This window comes from Montipora capricornis, chromosome 14 (assembly GCF_036669925.1).
Source record: "Montipora capricornis isolate CH-2021 chromosome 14, ASM3666992v2, whole genome shotgun sequence".
Classification (NCBI taxonomy): domain Eukaryota; kingdom Metazoa; phylum Cnidaria; class Anthozoa; order Scleractinia; family Acroporidae; genus Montipora; species Montipora capricornis.
In genome coordinates this window covers 13,339,919-13,350,719 of record NC_090896.1, presented here as the reverse complement: position 1 = coordinate 13,350,719, position 10,801 = coordinate 13,339,919, and positions in this window count along the sequence as shown.

The window sequence follows — 10,801 nt, the reverse complement described above, 5'->3', positions numbered from 1 at the left end:
CAATCTTTAGCTTTAACAAACCGTCCAATTTGAGGGAAATCTGGATACTTTCCATCAACCAATCAAATGTCAAGATAAATAAATGAACCGAATATTGGCCAATCCGGTTTCAGCTATAATCACTGCTTTCAAACGTCATCGCTCCCAGGGTTTTGTTTTGTGTTGATAATGACCGAATTTCCCGACTTTTCTCTCCACTTCAGCTGGGTTTCCAGAGATAGAGGCTACTGATTTACTCGAGATGAGTAATCAGAACAAGAATACTCAGAGAAGCAAAAAAAAAGGGTTAAAGTGTGGCATGCTGAGCGAAGCGAAGTAAGAAAGCTTGAGGAGATTACCAAACACGAGCTTGACGACGTTCTTTGGATGCTCAAAAATTAACAGGTAATAGGACTACTTGCTTGTCCAATTTGGAAAGAATAGGATTCAAACAATTCCTCGGACTGACTCCCCTATTTTTTATTCCATCCCGCCATCCCGTCGCAATGAGCGTTTTCATCCCGATCCCGCCCGGCTGAAACCACTTTGCTCCAGTTAAAAGCCATATTTCAACTGATCCACGCTTTATATAGCTTCCAATAACGTACTCCCATCAGCAGTAATGTCATGACTCATGGAGGATTGAAATGAGCGAACATTATATGTGCTTGCATTTCTATTTACAATCAGTGTTTGCAGCAGTTTTTTAGTAAAAACAGCAAAAACCTTTATCATGACCAATTTTTAAAAAAGTTAAAATTACAGTGCCAGTGCAAAATTGTGCAAAACGTTCGTTTTAGCGTCTAAATAACACGTTTTATGAAAACTGCTATTTTGCAGTGTTTGCAGCAGTTTTCCAGTAAAAACAGCAAAAACGTTTATCATGACCAATTTTTAAAAAAGTTAAAATTACAGTGCCAGTGCAAAATTGTGCAAAACGTTCGTTTTAGCGTCTAAATAACACGTTTTATGAAAACTGCTATTTTGCAGTGTTTGCAGCAGTTTTCCAGTAAAAACAGCAAAAACGTTTATCATGACCAATTTTTAAAAAAGTTAAAATTACAGTGCCAGTGCAAAATTGTGCAAAACGTTCGTTTTAGCCTCTAAATAACACGTTTTATGAAAACTGCTATTTTGCAGTGTTTGCAGCAGTTTTCCAGTAAAAACAGCAAAAACGTTTATCATGACCAATTTTTAAAAAAGTTAAAATTACAGTGCCAGTGCAAAATTGTGCAAAACGTTCGTTTTAGCCTCTAAATAACACGTTTTATGAAAACTGCTATTTTGCAGTGTTTGCAGCAGTTTTCCAGTAAAAACAGCAAAAACGTTTATCATGACCAATTTTAAAAAAGTTAAAATTACAGTGCCAGTGCAAAATTGTGCAAAACGTTCGTTTTAGCCTCTAAATAACACGTTTTATGAAAACTGCTATTTTGCAGTGTTTGCAGCAGTTTTCCAGTAAAAACAGCAAAAACGTTTATCATGACCAATTTTTAAAAAAGTTAAAATTACAGTGCCAGTGCAAAATTGTGCAAAACGTTCGTTTTAGCCTCTAAATAACACGTTTTATGAAAACTGCTATTTTGCAGTGTTTGCAGCAGTTTTCCAGTAAAAACAGCAAAAACGTTTATCATGACCAATTTTTAAAAAAGTTAAAATTACAGTGCCAGTGCAAAATTGTGCAAAACGTTCGTTTTAGCCTCTAAATAACACGTTTTATGAAAACTGCTATTTTGCAGTGTTTGCAGCAGTTTTCCAGTAAAAACAGCAAAAACGTTTATCATGACCAATTTTTAAAAAAGTTAAAATTACAGTGCCAGTGCAAAATTGTGCAAAACGTTCGTTTTAGCCTCTAAATAACACGTTTTATGAAAACTGCTATTTTGCAGTGTTTGCAGCAGTTTTCCAGTAAAAACAGCAAAAACGTTTATCATGACCAATTTTTAAAAAAGTTAAAATTACAGTGCCAGTGCAAAATTGTGCAAAACGTTCGTTTTAGCCTCTAAATAACACGTTTTATGAAAACTGCTATTTTGCAGTGTTTGCAGCAGTTTTCCAGTAAAAACAGCAAAAACGTTTATCATGACCAATTTTAAAAAAGTTAAAATTACAGTGCCAGTGCAAAATTGTGCAAAACGTTCGTTTTAGCCTCTAAATAACACGTTTTATGAAAACTGCTATTTTGCAGTGTTTGCAGCAGTTTTCCAGTAAAAACAGCAAAAACGTTTATCATGACCAATTTTAAAAAAGTTAAAATTACAGTGCCAGTGCAAAATTGTGCAAAACGTTCGTTTTAGCCTCTAAATAACACGTTTTATGAAAACTGCTATTTTGCAGTGTTTGCAGCAGTTTTCCAGTAAAAACAGCAAAAACGTTTATCATGACCAATTTTTAAAAAAGTTAAAATTACAGTGCCAGTGCAAAATTGTGCAAAACGTTCGTTTTAGCCTCTAAATAACACGTTTTATGAAAACTGCTATTTTGCAGTGTTTGCAGCAGTTTTCCAGTAAAAACAGCAAAAACGTTTATCATGACCAATTTTTAAAAAAGTTAAAATTACAGTGCCAGTGCAAAATTGTGCAAAACGTTCGTTTTAGCCTCTAAATAACACGTTTTATGAAAACTGCTATTTTGCAGTGTTTGCAGCAGTTTTCCAGTAAAAACAGCAAAAACGTTTATCATGACCAATTTTTAAAAAAGTTAAAATTACAGTGCCAGTGCAAAATTGTGCAAAACGTTCGTTTTAGCCTCTAAATAACACGTTTTATGAAAACTGCTATTTTGCAGTGTTTGCAGCAGTTTTCCAGTAAAAACAGCAAAAACGTTTATCATGACCAATTTTTAAAAAAGTTAAAATTACAGTGCCAGTGCAAAATTGTGCAAAACGTTCGTTTTAGCCTCTAAATAACACGTTTTATGAAAACTGCTATTTTGCAGTGTTTGCAGCAGTTTTCCAGTAAAAACAGCAAAAACGTTTATCATGACCAATTTTTAAAAAAGTTAAAATTACAGTGCCAGTGCAAAATTGTGCAAAACGTTCGTTTTAGCCTCTAAATAACACGTTTTATGAAAACTGCTATTTTGCAGTGTTTGCAGCAGTTTTCCAGTAAAAACAGCAAAAACGTTTATCATGACCAATTTTTAAAAAAGTTAAAATTACAGTGCCAGTGCAAAATTGTGCAAAACGTTCGTTTTAGCCTCTAAATAACACGTTTTATGAAAACTGCTATTTTGCAGTGTTTGCAGCAGTTTTCCAGTAAAAACAGCAAAAACGTTTATCATGACCAATTTTTAAAAAAGTTAAAATTACAGTGCCAGTGCAAAATTGTGCAAAACGTTCGTTTTAGCCTCTAAATAACACGTTTTATGAAAACTGCTATTTTGCAGTGTTTGCAGCAGTTTTCCAGTAAAAACAGCAAAAACGTTTATCATGACCAATTTTTAAAAAAGTTAAAATTACAGTGCCAGTGCAAAATTGTGCAAAACGTTCGTTTTAGCCTCTAAATAACACGTTTTATGAAAACTGCTATTTTGCAGTGTTTGCAGCAGTTTTCCAGTAAAAACAGCAAAAACGTTTATCATGACCAATTTTTAAAAAAGTTAAAATTACAGTGCCAGTGCAAAATTGTGCAAAACGTTCGTTTTAGCCTCTAAATAACACGTTTTATGAAAACTGCTATTTTGCAGTGTTTGCAGCAGTTTTCCAGTAAAAACAGCAAAAACGTTTATCATGACCAATTTTTAAAAAAGTTAAAATTACAGTGCCAGTGCAAAATTGTGCAAAACGTTCGTTTTAGCCTCTAAATAACACGTTTTATGAAAACTGCTATTTTGCAGTGTTTGCAGCAGTTTTCCAGTAAAAACAGCAAAAACGTTTATCATGACCAATTTTAAAAAAGTTAAAATTACAGTGCCAGTGCAAAATTGTGCAAAACGTTCGTTTTAGCCTCTAAATAACACGTTTTATGAAAACTGCTATTTTGCAGTGTTTGCAGCAGTTTTCCAGTAAAAACAGCAAAAACGTTTATCATGACCAATTTTTAAAAAAGTTAAAATTACAGTGCCAGTGCAAAATTGTGCAAAACGTTCGTTTTAGCCTCTAAATAACACGTTTTATGAAAACTGCTATTTTGCAGTGTTTGCAGCAGTTTTCCAGTAAAAACAGCAAAAACGTTTATCATGACCAATTTGAAAAAACTTAAAATTACAGTGCCAGTGCAAAATTGTGCAAAACGTTCGTTTTAGCCTCTAAATAACACGTTTTATGAAAACTGCTATTTTGCAGTGTTTGCAGCAGTTTTCCAGTAAAAACAGCAAAAACGTTTATCATGACCAATTTTAAAAAAGTTAAAATTACAGTGCCAGTGCAAAATTGTGCAAAACGTTCGTTTTAGCCTCTAAATAACACGTTTTATGAAAACTGCTATTTTGCAGTGTTTGCAGCAGTTTTCCAGTAAAAACAGCAAAAACGTTTATCATGACCAATTTTTAAAAAAGTTAAAATTACAGTGCCAGTGCAAAATTGTGCAAAACGTTCGTTTTAGCCTCTAAATAACACGTTTTATGAAAACTGCTATTTTGCAGTGTTTGCAGCAGTTTTCCAGTAAAAACAGCAAAAACGTTTATCATGACCAATTTTTAAAAAAGTTAAAATTACAGTGCCAGTGCAAAATTGTGCAAAACGTTCGTTTTAGCCTCTAAATAACACGTTTTATGAAAACTGCTATTTTGCAGTGTTTGCAGCAGTTTTCCAGTAAAAACAGCAAAAACGTTTATCATGACCAATTTTTAAAAAAGTTAAAATTACAGTGCCAGTGCAAAATTGTGCAAAACGTTCGTTTTAGCCTCTAAATAACACGTTTTATGAAAACTGCTATTTTGCAGTGTTTGCAGCAGTTTTCCAGTAAAAACAGCAAAAACGTTTATCATGACCAATTTTTAAAAAAGTTAAAATTACAGTGCCAGTGCAAAATTGTGCAAAACGTTCGTTTTAGCCTCTAAATAACACGTTTTATGAAAACTGCTATTTTGCAGTGTTTGCAGCAGTTTTCCAGTAAAAACAGCAAAAACGTTTATCATGACCAATTTTTAAAAAAGTTAAAATTACAGTGCCAGTGCAAAATTGTGCAAAACGTTCGTTTTAGCCTCTAAATAACACGTTTTATGAAAACTGCTATTTTGCAGTGTTTGCAGCAGTTTTCCAGTAAAAACAGCAAAAACGTTTATCATGACCAATTTTTAAAAAAGTTAAAATTACAGTGCCAGTGCAAAATTGTGCAAAACGTTCGTTTTAGCCTCTAAATAACACGTTTTATGAAAACTGCTATTTTGCAGTGTTTGCAGCAGTTTTCCAGTAAAAACAGCAAAAACGTTTATCATGACCAATTTTTAAAAAAGTTAAAATTACAGTGCCAGTGCAAAATTGTGCAAAACGTTCGTTTTAGCCTCTAAATAACACGTTTTATGAAAACTGCTATTTTGCAGTGTTTGCAGCAGTTTTCCAGTAAAAACAGCAAAAACGTTTATCATGACCAATTTTTAAAAAAGTTAAAATTACAGTGCCAGTGCAAAATTGTGCAAAACGTTCGTTTTAGCCTCTAAATAACACGTTTTATGAAAACTGCTATTTTGCAGTGTTTGCAGCAGTTTTCCAGTAAAAACAGCAAAAACGTTTATCATGACCAATTTTTAAAAAAGTTAAAATTACAGTGCCAGTGCAAAATTGTGCAAAACGTTCGTTTTAGCCTCTAAATAACACGTTTTATGAAAACTGCTATTTTGCAGTGTTTGCAGCAGTTTTCCAGTAAAAACAGCAAAAACGTTTATCATGACCAATTTTTAAAAAAGTTAAAATTACAGTGCCAGTGCAAAATTGTGCAAAACGTTCGTTTTAGCCTCTAAATAACACGTTTTATGAAAACTGCTATTTTGCAGTGTTTGCAGCAGTTTTCCAGTAAAAACAGCAAAAACGTTTATCATGACCAATTTTTAAAAAAGTTAAAATTACAGTGCCAGTGCAAAATTGTGCAAAACGTTCGTTTTAGCCTCTAAATAACACGTTTTATGAAAACTGCTATTTTGCAGTGTTTGCAGCAGTTTTCCAGTAAAAACAGCAAAAACGTTTATCATGACCAATTTTTAAAAAAGTTAAAATTACAGTGCCAGTGCAAAATTGTGCAAAACGTTCGTTTTAGCCTCTAAATAACACGTTTTATGAAAACTGCTATTTTGCAGTGTTTGCAGCAGTTTTCCAGTAAAAACAGCAAAAACGTTTATCATGACCAATTTTTAAAAAGTTAAAATTACAGTGCCAGTGCAAAATTGTGCAAAACGTTCGTTTTAGCCTCTAAATAACACGTTTTATGAAAACTGCTATTTTGCAGTGTTTGCAGCAGTTTTCCAGTAAAAACAGCAAAAACGTTTATCATGACCAATTTTTAAAAAAGTTAAAATTACAGTGCCAGTGCAAAATTGTGCAAAACGTTCGTTTTAGCCTCTAAATAACACGTTTTATGAAAACTGCTATTTTGCAGTGTTTGCAGCAGTTTTCCAGTAAAAACAGCAAAAACGTTTATCATGACCAATTTTTAAAAAAGTTAAAATTACAGTGCCAGTGCAAAATTGTGCAAAACGTTCGTTTTAGCCTCTAAATAACACGTTTTATGAAAACTGCTATTTTGCAGTGTTTGCAGCAGTTTTCCAGTAAAAACAGCAAAAACGTTTATCATGACCAATTTTTAAAAAAGTTAAAATTACAGTGCCAGTGCAAAATTGTGCAAAACGTTCGTTTTAGCCTCTAAATAACACGTTTTATGAAAACTGCTATTTTGCAGTGTTTGCAGCAGTTTTCCAGTAAAAACAGCAAAAACGTTTATCATGACCAATTTTTAAAAAAGTTAAAATTACAGTGCCAGTGCAAAATTGTGCAAAACGTTCGTTTTAGCCTCTAAATAACACGTTTTATGAAAACTGCTATTTTGCAGTGTTTGCAGCAGTTTTCCAGTAAAAACAGCAAAAACGTTTATCATGACCAATTTTTAAAAAAGTTAAAATTACAGTGCCAGTGCAAAATTGTGCAAAACGTTCGTTTTAGCCTCTAAATAACACGTTTTATGAAAACTGCTATTTTGCAGTGTTTGCAGCAGTTTTCCAGTAAAAACAGCAAAAACGTTTATCATGACCAATTTTTAAAAAAGTTAAAATTACAGTGCCAGTGCAAAATTGTGCAAAACGTTCGTTTTAGCCTCTAAATAACACGTTTTATGAAAACTGCTATTTTGCAGTGTTTGCAGCAGTTTTCCAGTAAAAACAGCAAAAACGTTTATCATGACCAATTTTTAAAAAAGTTAAAATTACAGTGCCAGTGCAAAATTGTGCAAAACGTTCGTTTTAGCCTCTAAATAACACGTTTTATGAAAACTGCTATTTTGCAGTGTTTGCAGCAGTTTTCCAGTAAAAACAGCAAAAACGTTTATCATGACCAATTTTAAAAAAGTTAAAATTACAGTGCCAGTGCAAAATTGTGCAAAACGTTCGTTTTAGCCTCTAAATAACACGTTTTATGAAAACTGCTATTTTGCAGTGTTTGCAGCAGTTTTCCAGTAAAAACAGCAAAAACGTTTATCATGACCAATTTTTAAAAAAGTTAAAATTACAGTGCCAGTGCAAAATTGTGCAAAACGTTCGTTTTAGCCTCTAAATAACACGTTTTATGAAAACTGCTATTTTGCAGTGTTTGCAGCAGTTTTCCAGTAAAAACAGCAAAAACGTTTATCATGACCAATTTGAAAAAACTTAAAATTACAGTGCCAGTGCAAAATTGTGCAAAACGTTCGTTTTAGCCTCTAAATAACACGTTTTATGAAAACTGCTATTTTGCAGTGTTTGCAGCAGTTTTCCAGTAAAAACAGCAAAAACGTTTATCATGACCAATTTTTAAAAAAGTTAAAATTACAGTGCCAGTGCAAAATTGTGCAAAACGTTCGTTTTAGCCTCTAAATAACACGTTTTATGAAAACTGCTATTTTGCAGTGTTTGCAGCAGTTTTCCAGTAAAAACAGCAAAAACGTTTATCATGACCAATTTTAAAAAAGTTAAAATTACAGTGCCAGTGCAAAATTGTGCAAAACGTTCGTTTTAGCCTCTAAATAACACGTTTTATGAAAACTGCTATTTTGCAGTGTTTGCAGCAGTTTTCCAGTAAAAACAGCAAAAACGTTTATCATGACCAATTTTAAAAAAGTTAAAATTACAGTGCCAGTGCAAAATTGTGCAAAACGTTCGTTTTAGCCTCTAAATAACACGTTTTATGAAAACTGCTATTTTGCAGTGTTTGCAGCAGTTTTCCAGTAAAAACAGCAAAAACGTTTATCATGACCAATTTTTAAAAAAGTTAAAATTACAGTGCCAGTGCAAAATTGTGCAAAACGTTCGTTTTAGCCTCTAAATAACACGTTTTATGAAAACTGCTATTTTGCAGTGTTTGCAGCAGTTTTCCAGTAAAAACAGCAAAAACGTTTATCATGACCAATTTTAAAAAAGTTAAAATTACAGTGCCAGTGCAAAATTGTGCAAAACGTTCGTTTTAGCCTCTAAATAACACGTTTTATGAAAACTGCTATTTTGCAGTGTTTGCAGCAGTTTTCCAGTAAAAACAGCAAAAACGTTTATCATGACCAATTTTTAAAAAAGTTAAAATTACAGTGCCAGTGCAAAATTGTGCAAAACGTTCGTTTTAGCCTCTAAATAACACGTTTTATGAAAACTGCTATTTTGCAGTGTTTGCAGCAGTTTTCCAGTAAAAACAGCAAAAACGTTTATCATGACCAATTTTTAAAAAAGTTAAAATTACAGTGCCAGTGCAAAATTGTGCAAAACGTTCGTTTTAGCCTCTAAATAACACGTTTTATGAAAACTGCTATTTTGCAGTGTTTGCAGCAGTTTTCCAGTAAAAACAGCAAAAACGTTTATCATGACCAATTTTTAAAAAAGTTAAAATTACAGTGCCAGTGCAAAATTGTGCAAAACGTTCGTTTTAGCCTCTAAATAACACGTTTTATGAAAACTGCTATTTTGCAGTGTTTGCAGCAGTTTTCCAGTAAAAACAGCAAAAACGTTTATCATGACCAATTTTTAAAAAAGTTAAAATTACAGTGCCAGTGCAAAATTGTGCAAAACGTTCGTTTTAGCCTCTAAATAACACGTTTTATGAAAACTGCTATTTTGCAGTGTTTGCAGCAGTTTTCCAGTAAAAACAGCAAAAACGTTTATCATGACCAATTTTAAAAAAGTTAAAATTACAGTGCCAGTGCAAAATTGTGCAAAACGTTCGTTTTAGCCTCTAAATAACACGTTTTATGAAAACTGCTATTTTGCAGTGTTTGCAGCAGTTTTCCAGTAAAAACAGCAAAAACGTTTATCATGACCAATTTTTAAAAAAGTTAAAATTACAGTGCCAGTGCAAAATTGTGCAAAACGTTCGTTTTAGCCTCTAAATAACACGTTTTATGAAAACTGCTATTTTGCAGTGTTTGCAGCAGTTTTCCAGTAAAAACAGCAAAAACGTTTATCATGACCAATTTTTAAAAAAGTTAAAATTACAGTGCCAGTGCAAAATTGTGCAAAACGTTCGTTTTAGCCTCTAAATAACACGTTTTATGAAAACTGCTATTTTGCAGTGTTTGCAGCAGTTTTCCAGTAAAAACAGCAAAAAGTTTATCATGACCAATTTTTAAAAAAGTTAAAATTACAGTGCCAGTGCAAAATTGTGCAAAACGTTCGTTTTAGCCTCTAAATAACACGTTTTATGAAAACTGCTATTTTGCAGTGTTTGCAGCAGTTTTCCAGTAAAAACAGCAAAAACGTTTATCATGACCAATTTTTAAAAAGTTAAAATTACAGTGCCAGTGCAAAATTGTGCAAAACGTTCGTTTTAGCCTCTAAATAACACGTTTTATGAAAACTGCTATTTTGCAGTGTTTGCAGCAGTTTTCCAGTAAAAACAGCAAAAACGTTTATCATGACCAATTTTTAAAAAAGTTAAAATTACAGTGCCAGTGCAAAATTGTGCAAAACGTTCGTTTTAGCCTCTAAATAACACGTTTTATGAAAACTGCTATTTTGCAGTGTTTGCAGCAGTTTTCCAGTAAAAACAGCAAAAACGTTTATCATGACCAATTTTAAAAAAGTTAAAATTACAGTGCCAGTGCAAAATTGTGCAAAACGTTCGTTTTAGCCTCTAAATAACACGTTTTATGAAAACTGCTATTTTGCAGTGTTTGCAGCAGTTTTCCAGTAAAAACAGCAAAAACTTTATCATGACCAATTTTTAAAAATTACAGTGCCAGTGCAAAATTGTGCAAAACGTTCGTTTTAGCCTCTAAATAACACGTTTTATGAAAACTGCTATTTTGCAGTGTTTGCAGCAGTTTTCCAGTAAAAACAGCAAAAACGTTTATCATGACCAATTCTTTAAAAAGTTAAAATTACAGTGCCAGTGCAAAATTGTGCAAAACGTTCGTTTTAGCCTCTAAATAACACGTTTTATGAAAACTGCTATTTTGCAGTGTTTGCAGCAGTTTTCCAGTAAAAACAGCAAAAACGTTATCATGACCAATTTTTAAAAAAGTTAAAATTACAGTGCCAGTGCAAAATTGTGCAAAACGTTCGTTTTAGCCTCTAAATAACACGTTTTATGAAAACTGCTATTTTGCAGTGTTTGCAGCAGTTTTCCAGTAAAAACAGCAAAAAGTTTATCATGACCAAATTTTAAAAAAGTTAAAATAACAGTGCCAGTGCAAAATTGTTCAAACGTTCGTTTTAG